The sequence below is a fragment of the Bos taurus genome, chromosome 22 (assembly GCF_002263795.3).
Source record: "Bos taurus isolate L1 Dominette 01449 registration number 42190680 breed Hereford chromosome 22, ARS-UCD2.0, whole genome shotgun sequence".
Lineage (NCBI taxonomy): Eukaryota > Metazoa > Chordata > Mammalia > Artiodactyla > Bovidae > Bos > Bos taurus.
In genome coordinates, this window is record NC_037349.1 from 53,980,245 (window position 1) to 54,002,875 (window position 22,631).

Below are 22,631 nucleotides of genomic sequence, written 5' to 3' on the forward strand. Positions count from 1 at the left end.
TTGAGATACTGCCGTCTTGAATTCTGCTCACCATCCAGCCACACGCTCCTGGTTGCCCTGGTTCAGAGAGTGGGCTTGTTGCCTGGTTACGATCTCGCAGGCCCAGCTCTGGCGGGTCCAGCCCTGCCTCACCTCCTGGCCTCTCCCACCTGAGAGCCAGGCATCTGGAAGTGTCTGCTCTGGAAAGACTGGGGTTCAATGGTATTGATTCCACACCCATTAGGAGCAGCTTCTAAGAGACAGGGTGATCGAGTTGTCTGGCAGTTGGGCTTGTTTTTCCCCTGAGTTAAGTACTTTGTGGGTACTTTTTTCCCAAATGGAAAAAAGAAAAAGAAAACTCTTTGCCACTACTCTTAAGTGGGAAAGAGAAAAAGCTGGCAATGAGAGCAAATGGAACTTCCATGTTCTCCTTTCACAAAAGCCTATTGTCTCTGTAGCCCACTGCCACTGTTCCCAGTGTCCTCTGTATGCATTACTTCTTAATTAAGATCAATATTTTAGTTGTGGAGGAACCTTAATCATGGGAATAGAACTTTTATCTCTCTGGCTGTGTCTTACCAAGACAAGTCAATAGCACCATCTCCCGCTGGGCAGTTTGTGAATGAATGCATGCAAATAAGTTAATAACAAGGACTTCTCCCTCCATGGACACAGGTGCCTGGCATGTCCAGGCTGGAAAGACAGTGGGCACAGGTGGCAGAGACCAAGGACCAAAGCTGAGAAGGTGGCTGCAAGTTCACTTGGAGACCTGCATCCAGGCTTCACAAGGGTGTCGGGTGGTGGTGTGACCTGCACTTACTCAGCTGTGTCATAGACTGACCACGCCTAGGGCTGGTTCTTACTGTCCCCCATGCTGTTTACACTTCTATAGACAGGGAAGAGCAATGTCTGCCTTACCCATTAATAGAGTCAACAAGGAAACATTCAGCCCTGTGCCAGGGGGCGGGAAAACACTTGAACAGCACAGAGGCAATCTCTGGAGCTAGCCTCCTGGTTGAGGAGTCAAACATCAGAATCAAGAAATAAATAATGTGTGATGAACTTTATGATGGGCAAGTACAGAGAAATCTGAGAGCCTGGAGGAAGGATACTTAAAGCAGGCATGAAGGGTCGGGAAGGACTTCCACAGGAGGTAGCATCTAAGTGGTCCCCAAAAGAGACAAGGAATTAATCAGGCAAGGAAATAAGATAAGAGCTTTCTATATTGGGAAGAGCATTTACAGAGGAAAGACCTCAGTAACAGAAAAAGCAGAGCAAGTTCAGGAAAGTAAAGGACTTTCAGATGAATGGGCTTGGAGGCATAGAGGGTAGAGGAAAAAAGCTGGGAAGAGCTGGGGTTATAAGACACCATGGAGATAACTCACTCCTACTATGTACTGTTCAAATTCCTGACCCAAAGAATCCACGAGCATAATAATAAATGGTTGATATACGCCACTGAGTTTGGGGGTAATTTGTTATGAAGCAATGGTAATAATGTAATATTATTTTAATGAAGTTCAGTGACATTAGAGTAACAGAAAAGTGATGCTTACAAAGCTATGACTAGCCCTCCTCTCTGTCCCGAGCGTTCATACTGTTGTCCCCAAGGGGTGTCACTCTTAAGCTTCGTGTAGACAAGAATTTTAATTTTAATGTCTGTTTCTTTCAGAGATATCAGGGAATCCAATTTAAGCCACAGCAACTCTTTAAAGTCTCCTATTCTCTAGCACGTAAGGCTCCTAGTGTTTTTTCACTCTTCTGCTCCAACATAACTCTTCCATCCATGCTGTCTTTCCCCACCATCTTGGTCCCTTGAACTCTTCTCTATGAATGCATTTCCAGGCAAGGTGCTCCTTTCACATTGCACAGACCTGCTATGCTAAGCAGCCTTAGGACTGCCTTTCTTTTGGTAATCAGCCCATATACTTTTTCTTTCAATCCTTAAAGCTGGAGAAAAAGTGGCCTAAGAAGAAACAAAATCTGAATTGTCCCATATCTACATGACAACTGAATTCATAAATAAGAAAAAAAGTTCATTACAAGAACACTCCAGGCTCATTGGTCAATGCTATCAAAAATTTGAGGAAGGGATAATATGAATCTCACATAATCTCTTTCAAAAAATAGAGAAGGAAGGATTTCACTTTATGAGGCATACCTCTAATATCAAAACCTGACAAACACATTACATAAGAAACACAGGGATTTCCCTGATGGTCCAGTGGCTAAGACTTGTGCTCCCAATGCCAGGGGGCCTGGGTTCGATCCCTAGTCAGGTGAGTAGATCCCACGTGCCACAACTAAGAGTTCACATGCTGCAATTGAAAGAACCTGCATGCTGCAACTAAGACTCAGCGCAGCCAAACAAATAAATACTTTTCAAACAAAGAAAGAAGTGCAGACCAATATTCCTTATGAACCTAGACACAAAAATCCTTAACAACAACAAAAAAATAGTAAATCAAATTTAACAATGTTTCTAGGGTAATGGTTCATGACAGTGACGTTTATTGCAAGAATGCAAGACATTTCACATTCAAAAGGTAATCAGTATATATATATTGATATTAGTTATCTATTGCTACATAAAGAAATCACTTCCAAAACTCAGCATACTAAGGCAATGAACATTTTTTATCTCACCATTTCTTTGGGTGAGGAATCCTGCCGCTATTTAACTGGGTTTTCAGGCACAGGGTCTCTCATGACGCTGATGTCAAGGGGTAAGTCTGGATAGTGGTCTCATCTGAAGACTTAGACGAGGGTGGCCCTGCTTCAAGATCACTCATGTGGTTCTCGTAAGATTCAGTTCCTCATGGGCTACTGGACTGAAGCCCGCAGCTCTTCTCTGGCTAATGGCCAAAGGCTTCCCTCAGTTCTAGGCCACGTGGACCTCTTGCTCCCTAGAGCAGCTCTCAATATGGCAGCTGGCTTTCCTCAGAGCAAGTGAACGAGGGAAATCACCCATGACAGGAGTCACAGTCTTTTTACACCTGGATTACTGGGGACCACGTTAGAGGCTGCAAACCACACTGAAGTTCAACTGATTTAAAAATCAGAATAAAGGAAAAAATATGATCATTTCATTAATGAAGAAAAAGTGTTTGACAAAATTCAACATCCATTCATAATAAAAAAACTTTCAGCAAATTATTAATAGAAGATAACTTTCTCAACCTGATAAAAGACATGTCTGTAAAACCTAAAGATAACATCATACTTAATGATGGAAGAATGAGTCCTTTCCTTCTAAGAACATGAATAAGGCAAGGATGTTCGCGCTGAACACTTCTATTCACCATGGTCCTAGAAGTCACAGCAAGTTCAATAAAGCAAGAAAAATAAATAAAAGGTATAAATAAAGGACAGGAAGAAGTAAAACTATCTGTGTGTGTAGATAATATGCTTATGTACATAGAATATCCTTTAGGAATTTTTTAAAATTACTAAAATAGATGAGTTTAGCAAGCTTACAGAACACAGTGCTAATATATAAAAATCAATATTGTTTGACACAAACAGTTGGAAGAAAAAATGTTAAGGTATCATTTATAAAAGAATCAAAAATATGATATTTAGGAACAAATTTAATGACAGATGTGCAAAACCTCTGCTAAAAACCCCCCTAAATGCAGAGCCAATGAAAGATTAATGGACTAAAGGAGGAAAGTAAGCACATGATCATTTTAATAGAGGGAGAAAAGGTCATTTAACAAATTTCAACTCTTATTTATGCTCAAAAACCTATTTTCAGTTCAGTTCAGTCATGCAGTCGTGTCTGACTCTTTGTGACCCCATGGGCTGCAGAACACCAGCCTTCCCTGTCCATCACCAACTCCCGGAGCTTACTCAAACTCATGACCATCTGCATATTCCCATCTCTTTAAGAAAACCTATTTTAGAAAAAAAAAGGAACCCCTTAAATACAGCTGCCAAAAACACATGAGTTCAGTTACTTAAGGTCAGATGAGAAACTACTCTAAAGCAGAGTGGCTTAAAACCACAGCAATTTATACTTATCATGACTCTGCGGGTGTGAAGTTGGGCAGTGTTCAAAGCTGGCTGTTTTTTCCACTCCATCTAGCAGTGGCTGGGGTCACTCACTCACCTGCATTCAGAGAGTGGCTGGGCTGGGCGAGAGGGTCCCAGAAGGCTTCACTCACATCTGGCCCCTCAGCCCCTCCCCTGGTCTCTCCTTCTCCATGCGGCCTCTCATCAGCCAGCAATGTAGCCCAAGTCATTTAAGGCACAGCACAGTCTCCCAAGGGCATAGCAACACTTCCAGCACATTCTGTCGGCCAGAACAAGTCACAGGCTAGCCCAGAATCACCTGGAAGGGAAAACAAATCACAGCTCTTGATGGAAGGTCATGACAGACAGAGTGGCGAGAATTGATGGTGACCGTCTTTGAAGGCTATCTGCCACAATCAACGGATGAAAAGATGAACAAATGTGATATAACCTTCCTTCCAGTTCTCACTCTGGTTAAAGAAATGAGGAAACTAAACCAAACACTCTTGCTTCTTTTTAGCCTGTCTTTCTTTAAGCAGAACAGAAACCTGGTGACAGGACTTTTATGTATTTCCTGGTCTGCATAAGCTCCAGCACGATGTTCGCTTCACATACAATGGCTGACAACTTTTAGCATCTTCTTCAGTGTCCTTTTGGTTCCACCTGCCCCCTCCTGCCTTCTTCTCTCATTCAGTTTCTTATCATTCTCTTCAAATTCAAACCTAAGACTGCTGCTGAGTCGCTTCAGTCGTGTCCGACTCTGTGAGACCCCAGAGACGGCAGTCCACCAGGTCCCCCGTCCTTGGGATTCTCCAGGCAAGAACACTGGAGCAGTTTGCCATTTCCTTCTCCAATGTGTGAAAGTGAAGTCACTCAGTCGTGTCCAACTCTCAGCGACTCCACGTACTGCAGCCCACCGGGCTCCTCAGTCCATGGGATTTTCCAGGCAATAGTACTAGAGTGGGGTGCCATTGCCTTCTCCAAAACCTAAGACTCACTTCAGTTCAGTTCAGTCGCTCAGTCGTGTCTGACTCTTTGCGACCCCATGAATTGCAGCACGCCAGGCCTCCCTGTCCATCACCAACTCCTGGAGTTCACTCACACTCACATCCATCGAGTCGGTGATGCCATCCAGCCATCTCACCCTCTGTCGTCCCCTTCTCCTCCTGCCCCAAATCCCTCCCAGCATCAGAGTCTTTTCCAATGAGTCAACTCTTCGCATGAGGTGGCCAAAGTACTGGAGTTTCACCTTTAGCATCAGTCCTTCCAAAGAACACCCAGGGCTGATCTCCTTCAGAATGGACTGGTTGGATCTCCTTGCAGTCCAAGGGACTCTCAAGAGTCTTCTCCAACACCACAGTTCAAAAGCATCAATTCTTCGGCGCTCAGCCTTCTTCACAGTCCAACTCTCACATCCATATATGACCACTGGAAAAACCATAGCCTTGACTAGACGGACCTTTGTTGACAAAGTAATGTCTCTGCTTTTTAATATGCTATCTAGGTTGGTCATAACTTTCCTTCCAAGGAGTAAGCGTCTTTTAATTTCATGGCTGCAGTCACCATCTGCAGTGATTTTAGAGCCCAAAAAAATAAAGTCTGACACTGTTTCCACTGTTTCCCCACCTATTTCCCATAAAGTGATGGGACCGGATGCCATGATCTTCGTTTTCTGAATGTTGAGCTTTAAGCCAACTTTTTCACTCTCCTCTTTCATTCTCATCAAGAGGCTTTTTAGTTCCTCTTCACTTTCTGCCATAAGGGTGGTGTCATCTGCATATCTGAAGTTATTGATATTTCTCCCGGCAATCTTGATTCCAGGTTGTGCTTCTTCCAGCCCAGCGTTTCTCATGATGTACTCTGCATATAAGTTACATAAGCAGGGTGACAATATACAGCCTTGACGTACTCCTTTTCCTATTTGGAACCAGTTTGTTGTTCCATGTCCGGTTCTAACTGTTGCTTCCTGACCTGCATACAGATTTCTCAAGAGGCAGACCAGGTGGTCTGGTATTCCCATCTCTTTCAGAATTTTCCACGTAAGGAGGCTATACTCACTTTGCCTAACTTACAGGACCCAAAGAAATGAGACTCTAGTAGTAAAAGGTCACCAGTCTGGTGAAATTGTTTTTCAGAATTGGAACTTTCCCAAACAGCCCTAAAGTTTTATACCCCTGGCAGATCCAAGTCCTCCATTCAGAAGGCAAGTTCTAGTCCTGAACTGAATTATTCTATGGATTGCTGAGTCTTCAGCCTCAGTAGTCACTCTGATTTGACGTGAATCCCCTGACCAACTTTTATTGGCTCCGTAGCAGGCTTCCAGGTGGCACTAGTGGTAAAAAACCCACCTGCCAATGCAGGAGGCTTAAGAGATGCAGGTTCCATCCCTGGGTTGGGAAGATCCCCTGGAGGAAGAAATGGCAACCCTCTCCAGTATTCTTGCCTGGAGAATCCCAGGGATAGAGGAGCCTGGAGGGCTATAGTCCATAGGGTCACAAAGAGCTAGACACGACAGAAGCAACTTAGTACGCACATAGCCTGAAAAGCATGGCAACCCACTCTGGTATTCTTGCCTGGAGAATCCCCATGGACAGAGGAGCCTGGCAGGCCCACCCATGCATCCACAGGGTTGCAAAGAGTCACACGACTGAGCAACTAAGCACAGCACACAGAACAGCTAAAATATACTCAAGTTTTTATGCTATCCAATAAACCCAAAGCCCCATTCTGAGTAATAAGTCAGGTGCACATAATACAAACAGCCTAACAAGAGGGGAGTCTGGGAGAGGCATGGCCCTTTCTTTTATATATAAAAGAACACAGCCCATTCCAGGAAGCCAGTGACTCAAAACCATTCCAGAAACCAATGCAGCATTCTGTCCATGTATAGGATTTTTTTTCCTTAAAAGGTGGTGTATAAAAAGGAACAAATTAGCAATATTTCCTGGAATTTGGAGCCCAGACAATGTCTCGATGTTTCTTTATTCCGGACATCCTGGAGAAAGTCCCTCAGCACTGGAGGAGAGGAAGAGAGCGCCCTGCGAGTGCTTGCCCACAGCATTCCAGCAAATGCTCGAGACTGGCAACACTGATTGCAGGTATTATTTTGAAGACAATGTGTGTGTGCATGTGTGTGTATGCATGTGCCCGGGTGCCCATTGTTTTAATAAAGTCCTTATTCTTTTCTCTTTTAGAAAAGAGAATAACACATAATTTGAGAGGTTGAAGAAACATTTGAGATACACCCCGTCACTAACAAATGAGTAAACAGAGGCCAGAGAAGTTGAGTAACTCTCCTGAGGTCCCACAGCTAATTGGAAGCAGGGCAACAACCAAGCTGGGTCTCCAGTCTTCTAGTTAGAGAGTCTGTGCATCTCTTAAATAGGTGGACACTTACTAACATATCACTTTATACTCAAGTACAGGGAATTTGGTCAAAATTAGCTTAAGTGTGCAGAATCTAGAATGATGCTATTCAGTACAGTAGACAGTGCTCATGTGGCTTCTGAAAACTCGAACTGGGGCTAGAGACACTGAGAAAACTAATTTTTAGTTGTGTTTTACTTTAATTAATTAATTTATTTGTGTGTGTGTGTGTGTGTGTGTGTGTGTGTTTTAATTAATTTAAAAGCGAATGTAAAGGCCACTACTTGATCCAGAACTTCCCTGGCAGTCCAGCAGTTAAGACTCTGCACTTGCATTGCAGGGGGCGTGGTCAGGGAACTAAGATGCCACATGCCATGTGGCATGGCCAAAAACCCTCCAAACAAAAAAACAAAACAAAAACCCCACTGCCTGATTCAGTTATTTATTCAGCTACTGGGAAACTCTAAGCCTATTTGGAACAACTGGGGTATGTGTATCCATGTAAATCTTATGAAATATAAAATACACATCAAGTATTTCCAATGAAAATAGAGTGGCTGAATTGAGATATACTCTAAGTATAGTTTGAGTGAACTCCGGGAGTTGGTGATGGACAGGGAGGCCTGGCATGCTGTGATTCATGGGGTTGCAAAGAGTCGGACCGACTGAACGACTGAACTGAGCTGAACTGAATTAAGTATAAAAGATATACTGGATTTCAAAACAGTACAAAAAGTGTAAACTATATCCTTAGTAATTTTTCTGTTGACATGCTGAAATAATTTTTTAGATATACTGGGTTAAATAAAATATATTAATTTCACCAGGTTTTTACTTTTTAAATATTAAAAACTAAAATAAATAAGCATTAAAATATTAAAATTACATATGTGGCTTGTATTATATTTCTTTTGGACAGTCTAGAGTCAGACTGTCCACAATGACATCTCTGTTGTTACACTGTATACCAGGTCTGTATCCTTGGGAAAATTATTGGGTAGTTATGAGAAGCAACTGTCTTCTCTGAAAAATAAAAAAGAGAAAGGTGTGAGGATTTCTTTCCCCTTTCTTTTTCTGTTTCTGGACATCACTGTGTGATGATGGCCACTTTCAAATGATCGGGAGAAACATGGCCGATACACAAAGCACACAAGAGCCGCTCAAGGGCTAGCTGAGCAAACGACAGAAGTAAAATTTCCTGGCATGCAGTTGGGTTTAAGAATCCATCACTTCCTCTTTTGCTCCTTTGCCCCCGAATCTTGAACACACTTTCCCAGCCATCTCCACTTGTCTGCTCGTGAGAAACACATCTAAGCAGATGCAATCCAGAGCAGTCACATATGTTATATGCATATGATTTGCCAAAATTTGCATGTAATTGGCTTCTGTCTGCAGAATCTGGTCTCTGGCTATTTGATTTTACTGCTGAAATTAAGATATACAGGAGAGTATATTCCCTCTGCCTCCCTCCATCGATCTTTCTACTGTTCCCTCCCAGCTGGCACTGTTGCACTGGCAAGTGGGGTGTCAGAGGTTTCTGAGGGGTGAAGAGATGCTTGATGAGGGGGCAACCGGTGAGGAATGGGATGCTTTGCTTTTATAACACAAGGAACAACATGAGGGTAAAGGGTCCTGATCGGGCTGAGGGCCAGGGTATCCTTGTGATGTAGCTGGACTCTGCTGACCTGGGCCTAGAAGTTGGTTCCACCCAAAGCTTTGAGCTGGTGGGGTCTGCGGGAGGTGGGTGATAGTCTAAGGGGAAATGACAGCACATAACGGAGCTGGGAATCCAACAGGAATTACGGCCAGACGCAGGCAGGAGAAATGTGAGTGTCCCTAAAACGCCCAGAGATGTTTCAGAGACAGCAGGATGCCCATGATAAGTAGGATGGATTTCCAAGGTGATTGTAATAATATTTAATAAAATGACAAGTTGATGCCAGCACATTTAAGGATTTGGGGGTGGGGGGCAGGTTGATCTGTTAGTTACAGAGAGTCCTCCAAGCTATGGATTCTGACTGAGCTGGTGACACCCTCCTCCTAAGCACAGCAGCCCACCCATCACTCCCATCCATCCCCTCTGGGACCACCCAGGACCTTCCTTTCCCACCATGGTTGTAGCAAAAGACAGCCTCAGGCTGTCTCACCACAATCCAGGAGTCTGGCAGAGAACCCAGGATGGGCATGGAGTTTGGAATAGCTCATTTAGACCCACAGTACATGTGGTCTTATGCAAACAAAAACAGCTGCATTTTATCAAGTCATACCCAGACAGCATGATGTCCTAGGCAGAGTTTGCATTACTCCAGATACAAACACCATGAACTTCACACTTTGCCTCGCCAGCCTGCGAGGTGCCAGACAGATGCCTGCCTGATGCTAAAGATGGTCACCACGAGCCCAAACACTCCTGTGCTTGGCTTACACTTTCTGTCTGGCAGATAGAAAATGCTTACTGCAAATTCACCCTCTCAAGGAGGCTGAAGACCCCCTAGGTGACATTTTAAAGCGATTGTGCTCTGAACTGTAGCTCTGAATGTGTTGGGGAGGTGGTTCACAAAACTTATTTTCAGCTCCTGTAGTTAGTTCCCAAACACCAGTACTCTAAAAACTGCACAAGAATCACCTTGCAAAGTGTTAAAAAATATGGATGCCAGATTTTCAGCCCCAGGGATTTTGATTCCACATGTCTTGGGTAAGGCCCAGCATCTAAGTTGCTAGGATTTTAATACACAGCCACAGCTGAAACTCACTGACTTGGATCATCGCAGAAAGACAAAAGATCTGTACTTGAGTCTGCTGCCACTCAGATTATCACGTGCGACTGGGCAAGGAACTCTGGAAACAAGGTCCTAGGTACAGAAGGGTTGTATCTCCATCCAGACAGTGTGCAGATTTTTGTCAGGAGGCGAAAAATTGAGTTAAGGTTTCAGTAAAGCAGATAGCGGGGCTTCCTAGGTGGCTCTGCTGCTGCTGCTAAGTCACTTCAGTCGTGTCCGACTCTGTGTGACCCCAGAGACAGAATTCCCGTCCCCGGGATTTTCCAGGCAAGAACACCGGAGTGGGTTGCCCTTTCCTTCTCCAATGCATTAAAGTGAAAGTGAAAGTGAAGTCACTCAGTCGTGTCCAACTCTTTGCGACCCCATGGACTGCAGCCTACCAGGCTCCTCTGTCCATGGGATTTGCCAGGCAAGAGTACTGGAGTGGGGTGTCATTGCCTTCTCCGCCTAGGTGGCTCAGTGGTAGAGAATTTGCCTGCCAATGCAGAAGCTGCAGAAGACGCAGGTTCGATCCCAGGGATGGGAAGATCTCCTGGAGGAAGAAAATGCAACCCACTCCAGTATTCTTGCCTGGGAAACCCTACGGACAGAGGAGCCTGGCGGGCTACAGACCATGGGGTCACAAAGTCAGATACGACTGAGCATGCATGCGTGCAAAGCAGGTTGCACACGTAGGCATACCTAATCATCTGCCGTATTTGAGACATAACCATTAGTATTCCTTCCTGTAGGACTTTTGATATAAGGAGAGCTTATCTGCCCACCTCATCCCCAGCCACTAGGACAGTTGATTTTTCCTTAATTGTAATGAAGACAATTAAAAAAGAAGTCCGTGGTGCAGGAAGGTTTGTTTATATTTTATGTACACAAGTCTTGTCAAAACAGGTACCAGGCATTCTAAGAAAGACCTAGGATTTATGTCAAACTCCTTATTAAAGTAGAAGAGGAGAAAGAAAGTCTCTACGCTGCGTGTTTTTAAACCTGTCAGGCCTCCCTGCTGTCACCGGGGTTGTCACCACGCTCGATTAGAAGGTTGCCCACTTCTGCTGCTGCTCAGCCCGCTTTAATTAACACCTTCCCCTCAGTCCCAAACATCCCTTTAAGCCACTGTGCTCCGCCCAGATAGACTTTTACACCTGTCTTAGCAATTCTAGGAGAGATGTTTTGAAGTGCCTTTTCAAAATCCCTTGTTAATGATCTGGTAATTATTGTGGTGACTTTTTATTAAAGTGTGAAGTGCTCAGCTGGCTCTTAGCTAAGAGAATCCCCCAGGCACCTGCAAGGAGGGACGCAAGAAGGGACAAAGGGGAAAAACACCCTGAGTCTAGGTCTGTCCCAAAGTTAGAGGGGCAGCTGCATCAGGCCAGAGAAGACGCCCTGCCTGAGGCTGTCAAGCCCACCCGGAGCTCCTACTGGCAGATGAGAACTCTCCAAGCCCTGGGAAAGCCTGACTATAGAATGTGGGGAAACTTACACAAAGGACCCTCAAATTCCCAGCAGTCTCCTGGTGGCAACACCACGTCCATGGCTGGCTGCACGGAGGAACTGCACTCCTGCACACGGACTAGGTACTGTCCTTGGTGCCCCAGCCCACATCCCTTTTAAGAAGTCAGGGCTCCTGCCCAGAGAGGCCCGGGGAGAGTTTGATGCTTGCCTTCCTGTCCTTCAGATCTCAGCTGCCAGTGCGCACCAAGCGTGGTCCAGTTGTGCTGGATGCTCCCCGCATCCAGAAGCCCAGTATGCCACCCACCTCCCTACCTGTGCTCCCCAACATCCTGCCGCCACTTGTCAGAGTCAAAGGAGCTCCCCAGGGGCTGAAACAGGATTTGGGGTCTCTCACAGCCTCACAACGCCTCATAATGGAAAAGACTGCAACGCACAACAAACCATCCTAAACAGCCCAAAGTCTCGCAACATCTGAGCGCATCCTTCATCCCTCTCTCCCCACAAAAGGAAGACAGTCCCAGTGGAGGGGTGAAGTGCCAGCCCCAAGGACGCACTTGACTGTGGGACCTTAAGGAGCCGAGGACGTCATCTTGTTTTACCAATGAGCACTGGAACCAGGGAAGGTGATGTGATGGGCTCAAGAAGGAAGGCTCACCAGCCAGTGCCAGGGTGGGACCAGAACCAGGTCCCTGGCAGGGCTCCACCTCCCGTGGCTTTTCTGTCCGTGCCCACTACGAGTCAGGGGGACTTCATAGCTTCATGTGCTGCCAGGGTCCCCTTCCTAAACCAGCAGAGAGCAGGGCCTGGGTTGGGGGCCAGGGCCAGCTGTGCCCCAGCCGCCTCTGACATGCCCTTTGTATGGTGCTAACTGAGGACAGATGCCAATGGGTTGACTGGTCCCTGGCATGACTGCAGGGGGCCCTGGACTCCACCCTCTGCTGGACCAGCCCTACGCCCCATCCTGGCACCTCCTCTGGCCTGGGTACCATGGAAGCTGCCCTGGTCAGTGGCTGGAAATCATGTTCCCAAACCATGGAAACAGCTGGATCTCTTTAGCAAAGCAAACCGAGCTGACCGGCTGGGATCCCTTTCTCTGCTTCTCTGGAGCAACTGAGAGGCAGATGTCCCCAGTATAAACATTTTAATATAACTTTTTCTGTCTCCAGGAACAATACTAGAATAATATGTGACAAAATGGAGAAAACACTGTTCACCAACATTCCTCCTAGGGACAGTATTCTGTTCATTCAAAAGAAATGCTCCAAGTCAGTGGTTCTCAAAGTGTGGCCCCCAGACCAGTGGCCCCAGCATCCCCTGGAAACCACCAGAGACCTTGTTAGAGATGCAGATTCTTGGTCTCCACTCCTGCCCTACTGCATCAGAACTGCTAGGGTGGACCCTCCAGGGCATTCGGGCACAGTTAAGGTCTGGGAAGCTGATTTTGGTGGAGATGGGGGAGCTCTGGAACATGACCCAGTGGCAAAAACCAGGGCTCAGTGGCCTTGTAAGGAGGAAGGGTCTGGCTCCCTTCGTGGTTCAGGTCAAGGGAAGTCCCGGGATAGACTGGGAGGCAGGAGCTGGGGAAGAGCTGGATTGCCCTTCACAAAAGAAGGAAAGGACTTTCAAGGTTCCCTGGGGAAAACTAGAGGGGAGGAGAATGAAGACAGTGAGGCTGGATGCAAGAGAGAGACCCTCATAACAGGGAGAGTCGTCAGATCGTCAGTGGAATCACAAGCCTCATGCAACATGCCCTCTCCTCCACAAAGCATTGGTGAAGGTTATACAAACAACCAAAGTTCTGGGGGTTCTACACTCTGGACACCATGAGATGCGCTAAACTCTGCATGGTAGTCTCAATGCCACACTCAACAGAAACCTCTCTGCAAAGTGAATTGTCATGGCTGCATACTCTTTCCTAAGGAGGACATCTCTGTATTTCCTTAGTCATCCCCTCACTGGGGGGCATCTGGTTGGCTTCCAAGTTTTCACTATGGTAAAACAATATATGATAAACATCTTGGAGGTGCAAACTTTCTCTTTATTCATGATTATGACCTTGGAACACAGATTCACAAATGTTGAGCGATCTGCTTCAAATGCTAAGTACTACACAGAACAGAAATTTCCCCTGGGATTAAGCAGGGGAGGGAGTGGTGCTCAGAACATTTATGAATATGATTAAGGAAAGAAAAAAAGTATCTTCTTCTTTTGAGAGAGTTATAGGGGTTTCAAGAGTAGAGCCAGGTATTCTGGGGACTGTGTGAAACGGGAGAAGAGGGGCTTTCCAGTAAGATTAAAGCAATGCTAGAGCTGAGGGTGTTTTGAGTGATAACAAGAAGGCTGACAGATAGCTGCTGCATGTATTTGGTTGCAAGGGTCAGACAGGCATCTCTTGCCAGCTTCCAGTCTCACAACTGCGCTTTTAAGCTCACAGTCTGGTCAGAACAGGGGCAGTGCAGGTTTCAATTCCCACTAGATCTAGGGTCACAAGTGATAACGTCAGGCCTTCCATTATCTCTAAGCTCCTGCTGTTGGTTACTCCTTCCTACTATAAACAGGCTTTCCATGCACAGGGAGAGGAAGAATGGGCAGGAGGTGGAGGAAGGAGTGGACAGACATACAGATGACTCCAACCTTCCTTCATCCCAGCCAGAGATGCCACAGGAAAGGGAGCCTTCTCTTCCCTAGCTCCATGTATCAAATTCCAATGAAGGTCTCTAATTGACTGGCTTGGGTCACAGGCTGGCAGCCTGGGCAAATCATTGTGGTTAGGAGGTTTGGGGCACTGTGATTGGCTAGGCCTGGGTCACATGTCCATCACTGAAACCAGGGCCCAAGTACTAGTAGCACCACCAAAGCCATGTGAATTTAGGGAGCAGCGGATACCCAAAAGAAAAGGATGAAAGTGAGAAACAAAACCACAGATACTCACTATCTGTGCTCCTTCACACTATGGCGGCTACCGCTGATCCATTATGGTATTTCCCCCTTGAACCCAGATTCAGCCTCAGAAACCTTAACACAGCATCCAGGCAGTAATTTCCAGCTAATCCAATCTAGTTTACAAGATAAAAGTGATTTGCTATTTTGGAGCTTAAAACAAGAAGTCAGGTCATTGATGAACAAGAGGCTACAGTGAACTGGATTTAAGGAAAAGTATCTGGGCTTCCCAGGTGGCTCACCAGGTAAAGAATCTGCCTGCCAATGCAGGAGCTGCAGGAGACAAGGGCTCAGGGTCTGGGTTGGGAAGATGCCCTGGAGGAGGGCATGGCAACCCACTCCAGTATTTTTGCCTGGGAAATCCCATGGACAGAGGAGCTTGGCAGGCTATGGTGCATGGGGCCACGAAGAGTCAGACACGACTCAGCACACATGCACATAAGCCAGAAGAACCCTAGTGGGTCCCTTCTGGGAGACTGCAGACGTCAGTCTCTGTGACAGAGAGACGGCTGGGTGCTACTGGAGCGTGGAACATTGTGAGACTGTCTCCCTACAGGAGGCCAAACGTGTTTTCTTTCCATTACTGTTACTGAAAAAAGTGAATTGCAAGTGCAGAAAATCTCTGAGCTCCACTCAACAGATTTCCATGGGGATTTGGCTTTAGGAGAAGTCTGATCCCTCGCACCCATGTGCTTCATTGCTTGATCAATGGTCAGCCAGAGAGGGTGAGTTTTGCTGGGCTAGGGTAGACAGATCTGGGGCCACAGACCCAGTTCCAGGGTAGCACAGAGTTCTTCAAGGAGGGGCTCAAAGCTCACATCTCCAAAGTGCACAGAGCAAAGCAAACCCAGGCACAATCAAGGTGGAGACCACCACTGAGTAAGCTGGCCTGGGTGGTGAAGACAGGGCGCAGCCAGCTCTGGGTGGCCCTGGCACACACCTTCAAGCAGGCAGTCACCTGGGGATTCCGATTCCATCCGAGGGACTGCAGGAGTTTGGTCAACATCCCAGGCACCAGGAAGAAGCACGATCCTCCGGCCCCAGCGGCCTCACGTGGACACTGGGCTCCAAGTTCCTGCCTATTCCATAGACTCCTTCAGGACTAGAGACTGGGGCTGGCTCAGCCTGTGCTTCCAGCTCACATCCAGGTCTCCTGGGGCCTGAACCAGGTTCTCAGCAGAGCCGGAAGGAACGAGGTTTAATTGCATCAGGATGGAAGCTTGCCAAGTGTGCTGACACTTTCAGCCCATGCAATCAATCCTCCATCCTGTAAATAGAGTGAGAAGTGTGATTCCGGCAATTATAAAGCCCATCATTTTCCTCTTCTTCTCTTAAGTAAATTAGAAAGGCTCTTTGCTCTCACTTTGCAACCGGACCTCATTTTTAAAGTGCAGCTGTAAAAGCACTACCACAGACTGTACTTAAGAGAGGTGCCACGTTTGATGGCCTGTTGGCCCAGGATCTTGGCTTCCAGCCCTGGTGCTGCTGTCAACCAGACTGTGACCTTTAATGAGGCCAGCATCCATCTCTGGGCTTCAGTTTCCCCACTTATAAAAGAAGGAGCTTGGACTGGGTGGCCTCTTTGCTCCCTTCCAACTCTCATGGCCACTGGAATCCACGTGAGCTTGATAACGAGGGATGGCTCTGTGTAGACAGGAATATATTATAGCTTCTTTTAAGCCAGGAGCTATCCTTCCCTCTTTATTTACCACATACAATGACAAATCCCTGCAGGTGCAAATACACCCACTTCCAAAGCAGTGTAAGGACAGAGGAGGAGCAGTCTGCATATGTTTCTGGAACCCAAAGTGCTAGCTACACTCACTGAATGCTATTTTGCAATAAGAATCTCATTTAATCCTTATAAGAGAGTGGCTCTTAGGCCCATTTAACTGACAAGAAAACTGAGACACCGTGAAGTAGTGCATCCAGCCCAGGTCTGGCCAGCTCTGAAGGCCAGGTTTACAGTCACAACTCTTAAATCCCCAAATCTGGGGACTTTAGTAGAAAAAGAATGGGTAGACCCAGAGGCCACCTCAACACGAAGGGAATACCAGGCAGGACACCTGAGTGACAGGGCACACCTAGGTGAGTGGCAGATGTCCCCAAGCATGTGGGCCAGCAGATCCAGCAGGAAGGGGGGTGGTTAAAAGGCATGAGAGACCTTGACAAGTATGTTCTATTTTTCCTGGCTCTCTAAATGGGCTCTGGCTTCCTCCGTCTCCTCCCTACCTCTGCAAATGGAATGCCAACGATTTCACTTGAAGGGAGTGTTTGCTGCTGTTTAGAAGCAGCATGAAGTAAATTTTTATGATGCTGGTTGATGGGGAACATTCAGCTGCCTTGGCTCTGATGACCCAGCTCTGTCTCCCACGTTTGCCATACTGAAACCCTCAGAATTCACCATCTAAATGCTAAATGACATTTTAACTTCTCATAAGGTGGATACAAGAACCACAAAATGTCATTTGCCTTAAGGGTTTTCTTTTCAAAAGAAATTACTTTAAGTAGCCCCAAAGTTTTAGAAATGCACATCACCATAATACTTTAAAAAAATGTTTTAAAAGGTAGTTTCAGTCAGTTTGTCTGACAGATGCTCACCCTGGAAATAAGTGCTTACTGACAATTTTTTTTTCTTTTCACAGAAATTAGTCTGCTGTCCCCATCAACGGGGTTTAGTCAACACCTCTTGAATACTTTGCCAAGTAGCTTGTGAATACGTTATCTTAGAAACCATCAACGTCAAACCTGAAGGCTCTCAGGTATCTTGGGAGCTCCAGGCTGGATGTCCGCCCAGCTGTCCCAGCACTTACTGAGCACCTACTTTGTGCCATATGCCCTGGTAACCCTGGTGGAAGAGCAATGGGCATGGGGAATCCAGGGCTCCATCCATAAGGATGCACTGGATTGGGAAAACATCCAGAATTTCTGAATTGGTGGAATATACAAACTGGGGCTAAGTGCAGCCTAGATATAATTGCTACATTAAAGAGATGCAGATGGCCCATCTTTTGCCAGCTGCCCAGACATCCTGCATCTGCTTCTTCGTCATTAAAACAGGACAGTAACTTCCAGCTAGCAAGGTTGCCGGTGACAGTGGAGGCCATTTAGCAGGTCTGCGATTAAGAATACAGCTGTTAGACAAGGTCTGAATTTTGGTTCCACTGCTGTGATCTCATACAAGTGACTTAATCACCCCAGCCTCAGTTTACCTCCTATGCGCAATGGCCACTGGGAAAGGCTGAGGGCAGGAGGAGATAGGGGGACGAGATGGTTGGATGGCATCACCGACTCAATGGACTTGAGTTTGAACAAACTCTGAGAGAGAGTGAAGGACAGGGAAGCCTAGCGTGCTGCAGTCCATGAGATCACAAACAGCCAGACACAACCGAGAGACTGAACAACAGCCACAAAATGAGCACAGTAATCTCTTCCTCGGGAGCATATGGTGGGGATGAATTTCAAGTGCTCAACACAGTGCCTAGAGCGCACTGTCTGTCAAGGGACATTTATCATCTGAGGAAGGCACCAATGACAGGCCAAGCCCAGGAGAGGAGCTCACTTGGCAGAGTTTCTCTCCCCTTCCAGTTCTTTCACCTCAGCACCATTTGCATCCTCCCAGGTCTCTCTTAGACACTCTCCATCACCCTATAACAGCAACAGCTTCTTATTTCCTCAAAAAGTCTTTGTTGAAATCTTACCAGAAGCCCAGCATGATGTTTGGCTCTCTGAATAGAAAAGAAATACCAGCAGCAGCCCTGCCCACCACGAGCACAGGGTATCCACAAGCAAACAATGAACACACCAGACAGAACTGTCTTAGTAACAGCCTGAGCTGGCAACAGCAGCCTCGTCCCAAGGCAGCCCACGATTAATTGCCAAATGAATTGTGTGGGCAATAACTGCTGCCAGCAGTGAGTGGAGGGAAATCTCTCTTCTGACCACAGCGGTTGGGAAGGATAAAGGTCCACATCCTGGAGATCTGGCTGAGCCACTCAGGGAGGTCACGAAGCAGTCTGGAAGCAGAGGACACAGGACTGGTCTAATCACCCAACACTGGGGGCTCCCAGCCCTTCCCCAGTGGCTGGTACAAAGGCCCAGCTCTTCAGAAGCAGTTGTGTGATCTGTCAAGTTTCCCATCTGAGGGATGGGATATCTCAGGGAGACAGGCATGAAAAGAATTCTTCCCCCATTTCTTAGTGCCACCCCCCACCCCTCCGCCTCCACTAACACACACACCAACCCAACTACCACAGCCTTCACCACTGATTCTGATGTAGCTGAACCCTCATTTTAAGCCCCTCTTTCCTCCGTCCTATTTTTATGATTCTTTTGTGGTTCTTGCTTCTCAGTCTACAGCGTGTGGTAATAATATCTTCTTCATTCCACCCACGTAATAAGAGAGAACTGACGAATCACTGTACCTGTGGCACTCTGAGGTCGTTAGATGAAAGGAATTCAAATAACCCAGAGAGATCTTTTTGTTAAGTATAACTTCAATAGGCAGCCTAAGGAAAAATTAGCTGACCCCTGGGAGGGACACAGGAAATGAAAAAAATGCAACAACTGGGCATCATTACTAATTATTTTCTTTGAAATCCTCATGATTGTTTTCTAACAACACAGCCCATGTAGAAAAAACTTGCTATTTGTGTTTTATAGATGAAACAGAGATTTATCAAATCTCTGTTTGATAAAAATGATAAGACTTGAGCAGATGGAAGGAGTGTCATTTGCTTTCTTCCTTAGAAGGGAACTGGGGTCATCTGGGATGTTCCTCCCAGTCACTCAGCTTGCCCTGGCTCACGCCCCTAAGTACTGCTGGGCATCTGGGTCTGAGCTCAGTTCAGCCTTCCAGGCCAAACTCTGCGTGGCCATGTGGTTCCCCACGAGACCTGGCTCCTCCGCCGGTTCCGGGCAGGGCAGGCAGGGCCGGGGGTGGCTCCTGGCCTGCAGGCTGGGGACGGCTGTGTGAGTCTCATTGCTGTGGAACTGGTATGGCTCTGTCCATCTCAAGCCCCTGACTACTGCCCACACCCTGCCTGCTGGGTCGGCCCGGTCTACTGAATTCACTCACTCATTCGTCAGCTGGTCACTGGACCTCTACTATGTGCCACGCGTTGTTTCATTGAACAAAACAGATAAAGCCTTGCTTTGGGGGATCAGGCATTCCAAAGAAGGGAGACATTAAACCAAGAAGAACAACACGCAGTGTGTCAGCTGACGGTAAGTACCAGGAAGGCAGGGAACAAGGCACCAGAGGATGGGGAGGGATGGGGATGCTGGTAGTGGGTGCTATTTTATAGGAATGGTCTGGCAAGGCCCCTCTGGGGAATCTGATATCTCAGCAGAGATCTGAAGGAAGGGAGGGAGCAAGAAAGACAGCTACCAGAAGAACAACATCCCAGGCAGGGGAAACAGCTTGGGCAAAGGCTCTAATTCTAGATGTGCTTGCTGTGTTCCAGCAAGGAAGCCAGCAGACCTGGAACAGAGCCAGTGAGGGGAAGGGAAACTGGTAGAAGATGGATCAGAGAAGGGACCAGAAGCCACAATTAACCGTCAGGCCTCTGCCCGTCGCTCAGGCAGAGTTCTTAACCAGTAGGCTAACTCAGTCAGCAGCTGTGTGTTGAGTGCCCTTTGCTCCTGGGTAGACTCCCAGATCCCCACTGGGCTGAAGGGAAGAGCACAGAGTGATAATGGCTGCAAAAGACAGTGGGACTTTAATTTCCTTTTTTTCCCAGAGTATTAGTGGTACATTTAGAGAATATGAAGATGGCAGAAGAGAATAATGATGCAGAGAAGTAGAGAAACAGGTAGCCAGGTTTCTAACGGTTTCCTCCACTGTTTTCCAATCTTTGTCTAATGCTGTTATGTTTATAATATATGTATATCTTTAAAAAGAAACTTGGGACTTCCCTGGCAGTCCAGTGGTTAAGACTCTGTGCTTCCACCACAGTGGGTGGAAGCTCAGGTCTGATCCCTGGTTAGGGAACTAAGATTCCACATGACATGGGGCACAGCCAAAAGAAAAAAAAGGTTTTAAAATTATTATGAATAAAATAAAAATAAACTCAACCAAAAGTTTTTATCAAGATAAAAGAAAATTATGCCATATAGTCGTTTAACTAATGCACAGACTTTGGAACGCAACCTCCATAAGACAAGACACAACCAGTTTTTTAAAAAGCACAAACTCTGAGTCAGTGGAGACCAGACTGACATCCTGGCTTTGTCACCAGCTTCTGTGAGGCCTCAGGTAAATTACTCACCCTCTCTGAGCCTTAGTTTTTCACTGTAAAATAGGTATCACTCTGGGACTATTGAAAAGAGTAGAGATGATGTGTAAAACATCTGGCATGTGGAAAGTACTCAATAAATGGTGGCTTGTCAGAGCTTTAGCAAACAGGCAAATCTATCCAATCAACAAAGAGCAAAACATAAATTCTCAGAAAGGAAAAAAAAAAAAAACCACCACAGGCCCTCTCTCCCCTGTTCGGTGCTTCTTCTGTCTCTGGTAACACACCAGCACACAAAACTGAAAACAATTTTATCTTATCTTCCCCAATTCCAACTGCCCCCAAAGAAAGCAAATCATTCTAGAACTGTATGGCTGTCCCTCTGAACGAGGGCACGGTGCTGGAGTCCATAGCATAAAATGGAAAGGGGGCAGAATTCGGCTTCCCAGGATGCAGGGCAATGGTGGCACAGCTTTGCACTTAACTGTTTGGCTCCACAACTGGTTCTGTGTCTTCTCCCTCTGCTGCTGCCTCCCTGCTCAGACAAAGCCAGAGAGTTCCTACCTCTTGGTCAAATCCTAGAGAGCATCCCTCGCTACCAAAGACACTGGACTTAAAACCCACCCCTTGAAAACTGGGTGACTCTCAGCCTTCAGGATTACCTGAGGCCCCTGTTCTTGGGCTGTTCACCAGCCACATAGCTCAGATTAAAACAGCTCTGCCAGATCAGACAGAAGATTCTGTACCTGACATGCAAGGTTAAAAGGAAAACTAATTTTTAATAAAAGCACAGAAGTTCACATTGTCCTGATAGCTTGCTTCCCAGCAGAAAAGTGATGAAGGTTTAAACTAAAGGGGAGTCCTGGTTCCTTGGGGAAATTAATCATTTCTGTAGAAATCAAAGATCATTCCAGCTAGCCTGCACTGAACTAATAGGAGCTACATCTTTTCAGCCACCACATAAGCACCTTTGTGGACGGATGGACAGACATTGGGTTGAGCGCACTGATCACACCAACCCTGCAAGGCAGGTACCACTGACCCCAGTGCTGAGATGGGGAAGCCAAGGCCAATTAGAATAATAGCTTGCCCCACTAGAAAGAAGCCACGTAGGTTTGGGACCTATATTTTGGAGCTGTTTTTACATCTTCCTCAACCTGGTTTGACTCATTGTTAGATACAATGGATAAATCTGCCAGAAATGTAATCAGCCACCAAGCCTAGCAATGTTCTGTTTAGGAAAGGAAGTTTAGAGGGAGTGTCATTTCGCTGAGGGCCTGTTTCTGCTCTCCACACTCCTTCCCTCTCAGACTCAGGAACAGCCGGTGCTCCGAGGGCACAATGGCTTCAAACCACAGGGTTATTCTCTTGAAGGGGCATGAGGGAATTTTTCTTAACAAGTGTAAAAGGCCAGATTGCTTAAAAAAAAAAAAAAAAAAGAGGTGGTTTTTTTTTTTTTTTTTTTTAACATATAAATCTGATCTTGGCAGTTATTCTTGACAGGCTTTCCCCCACTTAATGCCCTAACAGGGATGAATCTTCCCTTGAAAACGTTCTACATACGAATCTTTCATAAATACCTTGCTCATCGGACCTGCCAAATAGAGCTTGTTTCCTGGGAACCCCAGAACCGCTGTGGGGCTCACATTCCCACCAGAACCCCTGCACCTCAACTCCACAGAGTTCTTGGAATTTTCCTTGGGGTCTGCTTGCTGTGAGAATAACAAGTGGATCTATTGTGTTGGAGGCACATTAAAAACCAGCCGAACTCTGCAGACTTGAGGAGACACGGTGGCCAGGAGTTCTGGTTCTGGCTCCTGCGGTGACCTGGGGACGTCTCAGTTTTACCTCTGTGAAAGGAACGGGGTCC